Below are 13,255 nucleotides of genomic sequence, written 5' to 3'. Positions count from 1 at the left end.
TTAGTTTCAATCAAGAATCCTGACTAGCAGTGCATTGTAAAGTGTAGGGATTCACCCTGATTACTTTAAACATAAAAAAGTATCAAATTCAAATATTTTTAGTCAAAATAAGATTCAAAATCACTTATTGAAAGTTTTTGACACGTCCAAAACTACCATCCATTCAAAGTAGAGTGCCTCGGACCAGAAAAGAACGGGCGCAAGAAACTCAACGGGCTTTTTATATAAAAATATGGATTACAATGTAATATCGTACAATAAACATAATTAAAGAGCCTGTGGATGTTCGCTATGTAATTTGTACTTTTATTTAATCTTTTGTTGTTTTTTATTGTTGCCATAGTATTAGTTTTATTTAAATAATTTAAATAAATTTTTTGTTCAACAATATTTAATAATAACATATTTTCTGAACCGTGAAGCAGTAATGTGTGAGCATGACTGTGTTTCGGTCTGAAGGACGCCGTAGCTAGTGAAATTACTGGGCAAATAAACACTTGACAACTTATGTCTCAAGGTGACGAGCGCAGTTGTAATGCCATTCAGAATTGTAGGGTTTTGTCAAGAATCCTGAGCGGCACGTCCATCGCCATTTTCCTTTTTAATAATGCAGCTTCGGTCTGTCTCTCAATCTAATATATAAAATTCTCGTGCCATGGTGTTAAACATTGAAATCCTCCAAATTGGCTTGACCGATTCTCATGAAATTTTGAGTGCATATTGGGTAGATCTGAGAATCGGACAACATCTATTTTTCATCCCCCTAAATGTTAAGGGTGGTCCACACGAATTTTTTATATTTATTTTTTTGTCATTTTTTTTAAATTTGTTTGATTATGAGTTTAATTTCGTTTTGATTATGAGCATTAAAAAATACATACAACTTCAAATTTTCACCCATCTACGATCAACAGTTACTTTTGTATCGCGATTTTAATATCGGCAATACAACGTTTGCTGGGTCAGCTAGTACATATATATACTTATTTAAACATACATAAATACATTAAAAACATCCATGACAACAATTCAGAAAGAGGCGGCACTCGATATAGCGACCAATTGCTAATAATAATCTAACATTACCGGGATGACGGAACTTCAAATTGATTCATTCTTAATAATGAATCTTATAGAACACAAATTAGTTCAAGGTCGGTAAGATCATTATGAATAATTTATTTAGGAGACAGACTAACACTGCCGCTTCTTGATTATTTATATATCATTAAATTGTAAAAACTAATTTATTATGACATATCAGATATTGACCTATTAGGTATATCGGAACGACAATTCAAATCAGCAATTAATAGCACATTGAAACAGCATCAACTTAATTAATGTTATTTAATTAAATTTAAACTTAAATCTCATTGTTATGAAATTAAATATTCTCATTGGAGACTTATATGTAACATCATAATAATATTGTAAGCTACATCTGTTTGTAATAACTACTTTTCTTTCTTGTTACCTAACACTTAAATAGTAACCCGTGGACACTGTCGTTGGTTATGCACTCAGTACTATTTATGTTATTTCTTCCTCTAATGTAATCATCTAGTGTGTAATTGTTTTGTGTCCCAAATAAAAAAAAATAAAAAAAAAAAAATTATGTCGTTACACATTGCTTCGAATTGGATAGGTACTAGGTAGGTTATACAAATGATTTAAGTTTTATTTAGTGTTAATTCCGCCAATATTTGTTGTGAGACTCTCGTCTCGTGCCAGATTTTGGCGAGACAACACGTCCTGAGGATGCCTCGTGTAGAGGCGAAACACGTGTCGAATTGTTTTAAAAACAAATATTGGCGGAATTAACACTAAAGAAAACTTAAATCATTTGTATAATTATTGATTTCCGCAAAGTAACGCCTAATTTAATAAATTTACTAGGTAGGTTAATAATTTGAAGATTTTTTTCAACCAATTTATTTTATGTTACGTATCCATAAAAACTTTTTACAAAAAATACTAACAGTTTTTTGTTAATTCGATATTTTCGTAGTATTATGTGCTGGGTATATTTTTATGGGGCAACGCTGCTGATATTAATACCATCTTTGTGCTACAGAAGAGGGCTATTCGCGCTATTTATAACCTTCTGACTGTTGCTTCCCAATATATTCTTTATAATGTTCTATATGTTCATAAACATATTGAGGTATTTGCTAGAAATTGTGACAATCATAATGTTAACACGTGGAACAAACAAACTTGTTATGCCTACTACTCAGTTAAGTCGAGTTAGTAAGTCTTTTATTGCGCGATGTATATGCATCTACAATATGATCCCAGAAAATGTACAAAACAAATGTGTTATGAAACTTAAAAGAATAGTTAAAAAACGTTTGTGTGGGAAAGGTTGCTGTAGCATAAACGATTTTCTCAATGATACCACAGACTGGGAATGAAGCGAATAACGAAGCGAACAATCTAACCTATTTATTGAAATGAAAGAGAAAAAAAAAGAAAATCTACTTATGTGACCAATGCAGATTGAGTACCAGCTAAGTGCTTAATAACGCTTTCTTTAAGGCGAAGGGTAAACAGAAAACACACAAACAAGGTGTTTTTAGACAAGTTTTGTGGTGAAAATATACCATTTGGAGCTATGAACACTACTTTATCCTGTTACACATACCCTTAAGTCTTACTTGTAGGTTGCTAATGCTTATTGTTGGTTAAAGTTAATACTCCAGAGCAAACTACAATTAAAAAAGTTTAAAATATTTGTTAAACAGAAACTTTTCAAAAAAGCTTATTATACAATTAAAGATTATATAACAGATAAAAGTGCATGGGATTAAAGCAATGTAAATAATTTGAAGGTCTGCATACTATTTTAATTTATAAGCAGTAGGATTGTATTATTCTATTATTTGTATATTTTCTGGACTTCAAAAAGTGATGCGGTTATCCTATTTTGAGAAATAAACTATTTGAATTTGAATTTGAAAGAGCTATTATGAAATACCAGTTTTCTTTGCAGTTAAACAAGTTTTTTCTCGGCACGCTGCATTTGTTTAGTATACTACTCTCATAAAAGTTGTTTCTTATAGCTTTTAATTTTTTGTGTAGGTACATTTATTCAGATTAGTAATCAATAATGAGGATTGTAAGTAATTAAACTGTTTGCACCTGTTAGAATTTTGAAAATATTGGCTTTGTAACCTAGGATTCTTAAACTCAAATCGCTCAAGGTCGCCGGCATTTAGTCTCGCCTTAAACCAGCCCACTACCAAATATATCAAGCTCTGAATTAGTATGATTCAACATATTGTATTCACGACGAATTCGAGTGAGAGGCGCCTCAGGATCAGCTAAAAGTAGCCTAAATATCCCTTATAAAATGTACTGCCAGGGAAAATTAGTCCTGCCGAAAAAAAAAAAGAAATAAAAAAAATTATAAGTTGGTTTTCTGAGTAAACTTCCATATTTATTTATTTGTTGAATATATTATATAATGTAAGTATTGAGAATAGAGAAAAGACAATAAAGGGTATTTATTTATTTATAAGGCTTGCCAACAGTTTTACATCTTGGTCACGACCAGAATTCACATTCGTATTATACACAGAGATGCAGAAAATTTACCGGAAATCCATAAATATCCAAATGTTTTTGTTAGTGTTAATTCCGCCAATACTCAGTACCAGAGTCTCGTGCCAAAGTTTGGCGAGTCAACATGTCCTGAGGATGCCTCGTGTAGAGGCGAAACATGTGTCGAATTGTTTAAAGACAAATATTGGCGGGATAAACACTAAAGAAAACTTAAAACATTCGGATAGAGATGCAGACCCAATTACAGGCAAACACAGCTTGTGTTAAAACAATATCGTTCGGTATGGATAAGGATAAATATTAATAAAAATATAAAAGCCTTAAATGTGAAAATTTTGAATGCGTGACAGTTTTTGTGTCCGCGACACAAACTGGGCAGCAAGCCGTTTTGACACAAATTGATCCTGGTAATCATTACATATAAAAAAAATGTAACAAAAAAACAACCGACTTCAAAAACACTATTTCAAAACAATAGATATAATATGCACCAAAAAGTATAAAAATAAATTGCGTATTTTTATACAATCTAATTAATTAATCTAATTCTAGATACGATTATTGTTATTTTTGGAATCGGTGTCCTTCCGCCGCAACCCGCTCTCGCCTCCTCACAACTCAAGCACATCTCACCTATAACTATGTATGTAGTTACAAACCTATCTTGGATGACACCGACTCCACGAATGACGACGAATTGAGAACCTCCTCCTTTCTTGAAGTCGGTTAAAAAGGGCCTATAATTACTCAATCTATATATATAAAAATGAATTCCTGTTCGTTTCGCTAAAACTCGAGAACGGCTGCACCGATTTGGCTAATATTGGTCTTGAATTATTTGTGGAATTCCAGAGAAGGTTTAAAATATGAAAATGTTCGGAGATAAAAAAAATAGTTTAAAATGAATAAATCTTTGTATCTTTCTAACTTTCTCAGGAGGTAAAAAACTCAAATTGTAGCTAATTGTACCTATAGTTTGTAGAATAACTACAGATGTTAACTATGATGGCAATACAACGTTTTCTGGGTCAGCTAGTCTATAATATAATTGATTTCTTATAATTTGCTTCCTTAAAATTGCTCACCGCTCAAAATCCGTGCTTTTTATTTTATACTCAATAAAGTATCCATTTAATGTTAATAAAAGGTTTCCACGTGTACGAGAGTGGAGCAGGCATTACGCGACTCAACTCTCTAATGAAGGAGGTTTATTTGAAGTTGATTTATATTTGAATTCAAAATTATTACGCTCATATAAATTCAAAGTGATTAATTATATAATATAATATAATTATATCCTTTTTGTATATTAATGAAGAGTTTTGGACAGGTTTCTATAAGTATTTTATAGCGATAGAAATGACTGTACAATATTGTTTATTTTTTATTAAAAAGAGCGCAAAAAAAGAATGCTGGGAGAGTTTCTTGCGCCGCTTCTTCTCTCTCAGAGCGCCATTTATTTCCGAAGCGGTAGTAGTATCTAGTAGTTATAAGAAATGACATTAAAAAGAATTCTATAGGAATCAATTTTGAGAAAATAAATGCCTTTTATACAGCTTTGCTTCATAAATATAGAAGAATATTTAAATGGGCTAGGCTAATAAATGGAAATACAAAACCATTAAAAAATAATTAATGTAATTATTATCCATCTCTCGGACGGTTGGCTCAGTGGAAAGAGCGCTCGCACGGAACGCGAGGGATCACGGGTTCGAGTCCCGCATCGTTCATAAATTATGTTTTCAAATTTAATTTGTATAACTTATGATGCTTTATATTCTATATTCTTTATCTATTTAAACCAATTCTTTATAAATATGGATTTATTTAGAAATTATTCATTTTAAAGGACGACCCATATAGCCGAATGGTTAGCGACCCTGACTACTAAGCTAGAGGTGCCGGGTTCGAATCCCGGTAGGTGCAATCATTTATATGATGAATATAGATGTTTGTTTCCGAGTCATGGATGTTTATATGTATTTATATATGTATATTGTATTAAATATATCGTTGTCTTGTCCCCTTAGTACAGGCTGTGCCTAGTTTGGGGCAAGATAATTTGTGTAAAAGTGTGTTTATATTATTATTTTCTTGTCACCCTAAGATTTGTTATAACACAAATAGATAGATAGTATATTGTAAGTATATTTTTACCACACAAGTTCTTGTGCACCTCCTATTTAACATACTACGCTCTATTTATCTATGCTGTGAGGGATCATTTAAAACTTTAGCACAACTAGTATTTCCGCTCCAAATATTACTCAGGGAATGTTACATTTAATCTTTGTAATCACAATATAATCAGGAATTTGCAGGAGTTGCCCTGCAAGTTCGCAGCAGGGACCCCGCTGAGCAAAGTACTGGGTTAGTTGTTCTTTCTATCACAAATCGCTATTCATTTTCCAAGCGAAGGTAATAATAATTCTTAAGTTAACAATAATTATGAGCAAATATTTTTTTAATTATTTCATTTGAAGGAAGCCTCCCTTCGTGCATACAATTGCAACCTATATGACTGTGAACTAAATCCAATTTAAATGTCAGATTGCAACTTAATCGAATAATACGGGGAAATGTCGTAATTACATGAAAAAATATATATTATTTTGTATGAACTTATAAGTTATAAGTCATGTATATCAATCTATATCTAGATGTATATAACACAAGAAAACGTTTTATTTATTTATTTATTTATTCGATCCACCAGTGATAATTACATTTATTGAAGCAACAATACAATATTTAATCTAAAGTAACTCATATTGCACATTCATCTAGAGCGGGAGGTGCAGCGGTGGAAACTTCCGAAAACCTAAAGCGGAGTAAATATGCATCACTCGGTGATGGGTACACATTTGTTCCCTTTGGGGTGAAGACGATAGGTCCTTGGGGTTCATCGGCATAAAAACTCATAAAAGAGCTATCCAGGCGTCTAATCGATTTAACAGGTGACCCAAGATCTGGTACGTACCTCTGTCAAAGGATAACTTTGGCTATACAAAGAGGTAACGTTGCCAGCTTCATGGGCACCTTACCTGCCGATAGCGATCTTAATGATATGTTCTATTTGTAATTAATTAATTTTATTAGATTATTTAAGTTTTATTTTATTATTTTTTATATAAATAGCTTTATCTATTATTATGTCATGTTATTATTAATATAATATTATTTTTTAATAATTAAATCTAAAGTTAATTCTAAATGCATTATCGTTTAAGGCAGATACAGCATGCAATTATTATGAAGCTTACAAATATTTATATCAAATGAAGTACTTATACATAATTTAAAAAACGTATTAACTTATTACCGAAAAAAAAATCACAATGAAACAGTTCTGGGTAGTTCGCTAAATTGAATCAGTTAAATATTACAAATTATATAATTTATCACTTAATAAAATTTTACTTCGGAATGTTTTGAGTGAGTCCCCGAAAGGATCCAAATGTTTGCAACTATCGTTTAGTATTTTAGACATCCTGGATATTGGTGAGTTATTGCCGAGAATAGTTTTTCGAAAAGGTCTTTGAAGAAGTGTTATTGCTTTGCGGGGATATCGAAAGGCTAAATTAAATTTAATCTTGGAAACTAAATCTGGATTATCATAGATGTTGTTAAGACTCGTATATAGAAACATCAAATCCAACAAATCTCTTCTTTGGCTCAAACTATGTATATTGAAATATCCTTAAAATAGCCTTTCTTTGTACGAAAAAAGTTCTTTAGCTTTTCTTTGAGAGAAAGCTAGATGATTGAGAAAACGCCTTTGTATCCTCTCAATTTCTAAGGCAGTGTGTTGCATAATGTTGCCTTCATATGACACTACCATACTCTAGTACATTTCTTACTAAGCTGTTATATAAAAGTATTTTGGTGTGTACATTTCGGAATACTTTGCTGTTCCATCTTTGCGGCTTTACTGACTATATTATTTAGAGCCTAAGGTCATCAGCAAACATGAAGGGTGTTGAGTGTTGAAAACTATTTGGCAGGTCATTAATGAAGGTATTAAAAAGTAACGGACCTAAGTGCGAGCAAGAGTTTGCCGTTCATTTCAGCGATCAGCTGATCGGGGTATCTACCATCTATGTAAATACTTTGTTATTTTAAGTGATATTCCTCACTTCTGGGATTCAATATATAAATTAAATTTGTAACTTATATTTATGAACGATGCGGGACTCATACCCGCGCCTGTTCAGTGACGCATCGACTTTAATTTTGGTATGTCTTGTTCAACTCCTAAATGGTGGATGGATGGATGAGTAAAGTAACAACTCACAATGAGGAGATCCGTAGGTGAACCAATGTTACCGTCATAGCCCAGATGGTTGCGAAACTGAAGTGGCCGTGGGCAGGATACATAGCTCTACGGACAGATGGCCGTTGGGGTGGTAAAGTACTCGAATAGCGACCACGTAGAGGAAGACGTAGTTGGTAGGCCAAGATGGACCGACGATCTGGTCAAGATCGCTGGAATAGGTTGTTTGAGGGCAGCGCAGGACCGATCGTCATCGAGGTCTTTAGGGGAGGCCTATGACCAGCAGTGGACGTCTTCCGGCTGAAACGATAATGATGATGAACGGAACGAACCGGCACGAGCACAGACAGTGCACCCAAGAAGGGGACGCCGCTTGATTCGGAGCAACAGCTCTACTTCAAGGTTTCCGCATGTATATAAATAAAGTTGGCATTATTTAAAATGTATTAAGGACCAGTATTTTTTGTATAATATAGTATTCAGTTATCAATAATAACCATTGCGCACGAGGATGTTACATCCTGTTTGGGTGAGGATAATCTGCCCGCTTCATTCAAATTAATATGGCTAACTCAGATAGATATGAACATAATAATGCTAGATAGCCCATATTCCTCATGAACCTAACTTTACAAAATGAATCATTCAAAGCCAAGCGGTAGATGTAAAGCTGATTAGCGGGTTCAAGCAAACTCTTCAAATGTATAATATTAATTACATAACTAACACGTCATTTGAAGTTACTAGGATGCCGCAATCGCTCGTCGTACCGCTTCGCATATTTGAGCGAAGCGAGGTAAACTAAGTCTGTGTACAAAAACAAAACAAAATTAATCCAAACAAAAATAATAAAAATAATCTTTTAGAATTTGGCGCCATATTTTAACATGAGGAACTAGCGCCTTATTTGATCACATGAGAAACTTGTGCTGATTTGCAAATTAAATAACTAAGACCCTGGCAGTCAAATCACTCTCGATTGATTGCAGTGTTATAATTAAAACTTATCGTCTTGGTCTTCTCTCGCCGCGCTTGCAAGGGCGCGATGGGGGAATGCTGATCGGGACTTCTTGTCCCCTGCAGCAGATTTCACTCGCCGCCCGTGGATACGGGTAGGTCATTGGGGTGGGAGCGATTGCTCCTTGCTGTCCTCTTCTTCACTTTTAATGGTGTCATTTGTCGGGGGAGCGGATGCTCCCCTTTGTGGTAATATCAAGTCCGGTGAGTTATCGCCGGTTTGCGCGGACCCTGGCAATCAGCCCCGAAGAAGAAGGAGGGCAATCAGCCGGGCACAATATTTAAAACTTATTGTGATTTGATCAATCGGCTCAATTTTTAAATAAATATAAATAGCGCGTGCTTATTTGGAATAATTTGTAAATCATGCTTGTTTTTAATTACATAAATTGAATCATGTCGAAATTCACAATACAATCTAAAATTTTAAAATCGGTCTAGAAATGGCCGAGAAAAAATTTAACTCAGAAACCAATTGGAGTCTCCCGGTGGGCTCGCTTAGTCAGCATCGCTCAATAAACTTATAAACAAAGTGAAATAAGAAAATAAGATTGTTTATATAAATAATTAGGCACTATTTCAAGCAATTGCCAAAAATAATAATTATTTCATCGTATCAAATAAACATTTCTATTATTCACCGTTGCAGTTGGCCCATATCCAAATGCTGTTTATCTTGCAGATTTGCAACTGGCACATTCGCGGCGCCACACAACACATAATGCTTTGTATTATTTTTGATATTTGAGGGTAATATAGTATTTCCACAACAAAGTAATAGAACAGTTCTGTAACATCATGCTAGAGCGTCCGAATTAGGGCTTCAAATCCCGTGGCCTGAATTCAATCTCGGTATTTGCGGGTTTACGAATTTTCAATCCCGCGGGATCTCGGTATTTGCGGAATCCCGCATATTGAAAATATACACACTTTAGGCAAATAAAATAATAAATTAACAAACTCCACATCTATTTACGTACATATTACTATTAAAATAAGCTCAATCAAATTATACCGAACAAAACAAATCGTTTTCAAAAAATACACAAAGAAAATTAAATAATCAACCAAAAAAAACACATTTAAACTGATAAATTATTACTTAATTATTAAGATTATCAGCTTTTAATCTTAACTGAAAATGTTGCCGAAGAAAACAACATGTCCAAACTGTCGTCTGCCAAAATACTGCTACTGTTTTTAAGTCGCGCAATTCAAGCGGATCCCGCGCCCGTTATCCCGCATCACGCGGGATTGGAAAATAGCGCGGAATCCCGCAATACCGAGATCTCGGTTTTCCGGGATTGGAAGCCCTAGTCCGAATCGACGGACGCACACAGGATTTATACGGCAGGGGAAACTGTTGCACCTTGGCTACTACTATGGTGTGTCTAGGACGCATTGAGGAATTGGGGGTAATTTATGGAAAATATAACGATTCTTATCTAAAACCGTTTTATTCGTTAAAATAACATATTTAACAAAAAATAACTCACAAATTCTGAACAAAATCAAAATGATATTCATAGTTTCGTTTTTTTAATGAGACAAACTCTTTTATATTTTATTAGGAATATTACGTGAATGTGAAATAATTTAAGAAAATATTCTCCTGGCCAAAGTACAACATCTAAATGTACCTGGGGCACTGACCAAGGATTGACGAGGTACAACACTACTCCAACTTCAACAAAACGACAACAAACTACTTACTTTTTTCCCCAAAACAATTTTTAACGTCGATTAAACCAAAAACCGACTTAATGGCGGTAAGTGACTACTTTCAAATTGAATAGTCAGAAGGGACGTACAGAATACACTAGACAATAGAATTTAACATTCGCCGCCAAGACTGGTCGCTGTTAAGTTAGTTAAATTAAAAAGTTAGTTAGTTAAGTTAAAAAAAATAAAAATTGAGTTAAATTAGGTGCGCCGCACCGCCCGGGCCCGCGTCGTTAATCTTTTTGTATGTACTGTAACAAGGAGTTCTTATCCGCATATAAGAACTCATTGTTCTATGGTTGGCCGTAAGGTAAAAGAATAATATTTTATTCCAATTTAAAATATTGACGTGGATAAGAAGACAATCGAATAAGATAAAGTAGAGAATGAAGTAAAGTAAGAACGGTCGGCCTTAAGCCTAATATTTTATATTAAATAAATAGTAATGTAATTATAAAGAGATAGTAAAGAATATAATATTATGCATTAAAAGAAGAAGAATGTTTTAATTCTATAACGATCCCGCGTGTGAGGGAGGACTCACGCGTTACAGTACCAACCCTAGCGCTCCGGCCTAGACGTAGGTATAAATAATTGCAAAGAGACCGCTGAGGTACGCTACTGTTATATTACTTGCGTTGTGGTATTACTTATAATTGAGTTGATATATAGGTTGTTTCATCATTACAGCGAAACAATACTTCGAGCCATCTTGCTTATTGCTATCATCTAACTATTAGTTCGAATCATTTCACGACCGTCGGCAACGCAGAGCTGCGAGAATTATCAGGAACAATACAGACATCTTGACCTCTTGCGCCATATGGACCGTGTGGCTTTCATTCAGTGCAACAGCCCCTGCATCTCATGAGATCACCCGCAATGTATCCTCCTTAAAGTACTAAAAATAGATCTCATCATCAGATCATTGATTTATTTAAGTTCCTGTATCTCCTAGCTGGGGCACAGGGCATCCACAGTGCATCCATCGCAATAGATCCTAAGCAACTCTCTTATTTCACTCCAGGTCTTTCCGATGTCTTTCGCTTGGTCAATTACAGTCCGCCGCCAGGTTTTGCTTTGGACGGCCGCGTTTGCGTTTTCCGTGCGGGATCCCTCCGGAGTGTCTGGCCTATCCAGCTCCATTTGCAGCGTTTTATCTGTTGGTCGATTGGGTTGCCAAACAGCGTTGCCAAAGTTGATCGTTAGAAATTTTGTCGAGCCAGTGAATACCGAGGATATTACGAAGGCATCGGTTAACGTAAAACGTGGAAGTTTTACATATAATAAGTACCTATATCATTGCTAGCCATCAGATTAATTAGACACGCCAGCACAAAATATGTTAGTCTTTTAATAAAATTATACAGTTGAATTATCCAATATTTACGTCGCTATTACGTAGTCGTAGATTTTATTGGCACTGTACGCGAAAACGACGTCAATATTATAAACGTCGAATTGCTGATTTGATCGTCATAAGTGCGCAGGCGAGAGCACTATCGCCCGATTTACTCATGTGCTATCGCCAGGCGTTACGGAACATTAAGTTTGCGTACTACCTACTGCATTGGCTATCATAAGATTTTAAATAGTAGTAGTAAATGATCGAATAAAACAATTAAATTGCCGAAAAAACTTAAAATAAAAAAAAATTACTTACTTAAATAACTAATATATAATTAAGTACATCTAAGTAATTATTACATAATTCATTAATTTGTTTGTTACGCGAGGACTACCTAACTTTTGTTTAAAAACTTAGTTATAGTCTAATTAGACTAATATATAAAATTCTCGTGTCGCGGTGTTTGTAGTTAAATTCCTCCGAAGCGGCTTGACCGATTCTCATGAAATTTATTGTGCATATTGGGTAGGTCTGAGAATCGAACAACATCTATTTTTCATCTTTTTTTTTTTTTTTTTTATGGAATAGGAGGACAAACGAGCGTACGGGTCACCTGGTGTTAAGTGATCACCGCCGCCCACACTCTCCTGCAACACCAGAGGAATCACAAGAGCGTTGCCGGCCTTTAAGGAAGGTGTACGCGCTTTTCTTGAAGGTACCCATGTCGTATCGTCCCGGAAACACCGCACAAGGAAGCTCATTCCACAGCTTCGTGGTACGAGGAAGAAAGCTCCTTGAAAACCGCACTGTGGAGGACCGCCACACATCCAGATGGTGGGGATGATATCGTAACTTGTGGCGTGTCGTGCGAAGGTGAAATTCGGCGGCAGGAATCAGGTTGAACAGCTCTTCGGAACACTCCCCGTGATAAATGCGGTAGAAGACACACAATGAAGCGACGTCTCTACGCAACGCCAAGTGATCCAGCCGTTCACAGAGTACTGGGTCCCCGACAATTCGAGCTGCTCTGCGTTGCACGCGGTCAAATGGATCGAGCTGATACTGGGGTGCGCCAGACCAGACAGAGATGACAGCAATACTCCATGTGAGGCCGGACCTGCGCTTTGTAGAGCGCTAGAATGTGGGCCGGCTTGAAGTATTGCCGTGCTCTATTTATGACGCCCAGTTTCTTTGAAGCCAGTTTGGCTTTGCCCTCCAGATGGCCACGGAATTGGCAATTGCTCGAGATTTCGAGACCCAGTATTCCGATACTAGGCGAGGCTTTAAGGGAAGTGTTCTCGAAGAGCGGTGATACGGCAAATGGGGTT

This window comes from Leptidea sinapis, chromosome 9, assembly GCF_905404315.1.
Source record: "Leptidea sinapis chromosome 9, ilLepSina1.1, whole genome shotgun sequence".
Taxonomy (NCBI): Eukaryota; Metazoa; Arthropoda; class Insecta; order Lepidoptera; family Pieridae; genus Leptidea; species Leptidea sinapis.
Note: the sequence above shows the minus strand (reverse complement) of the source record.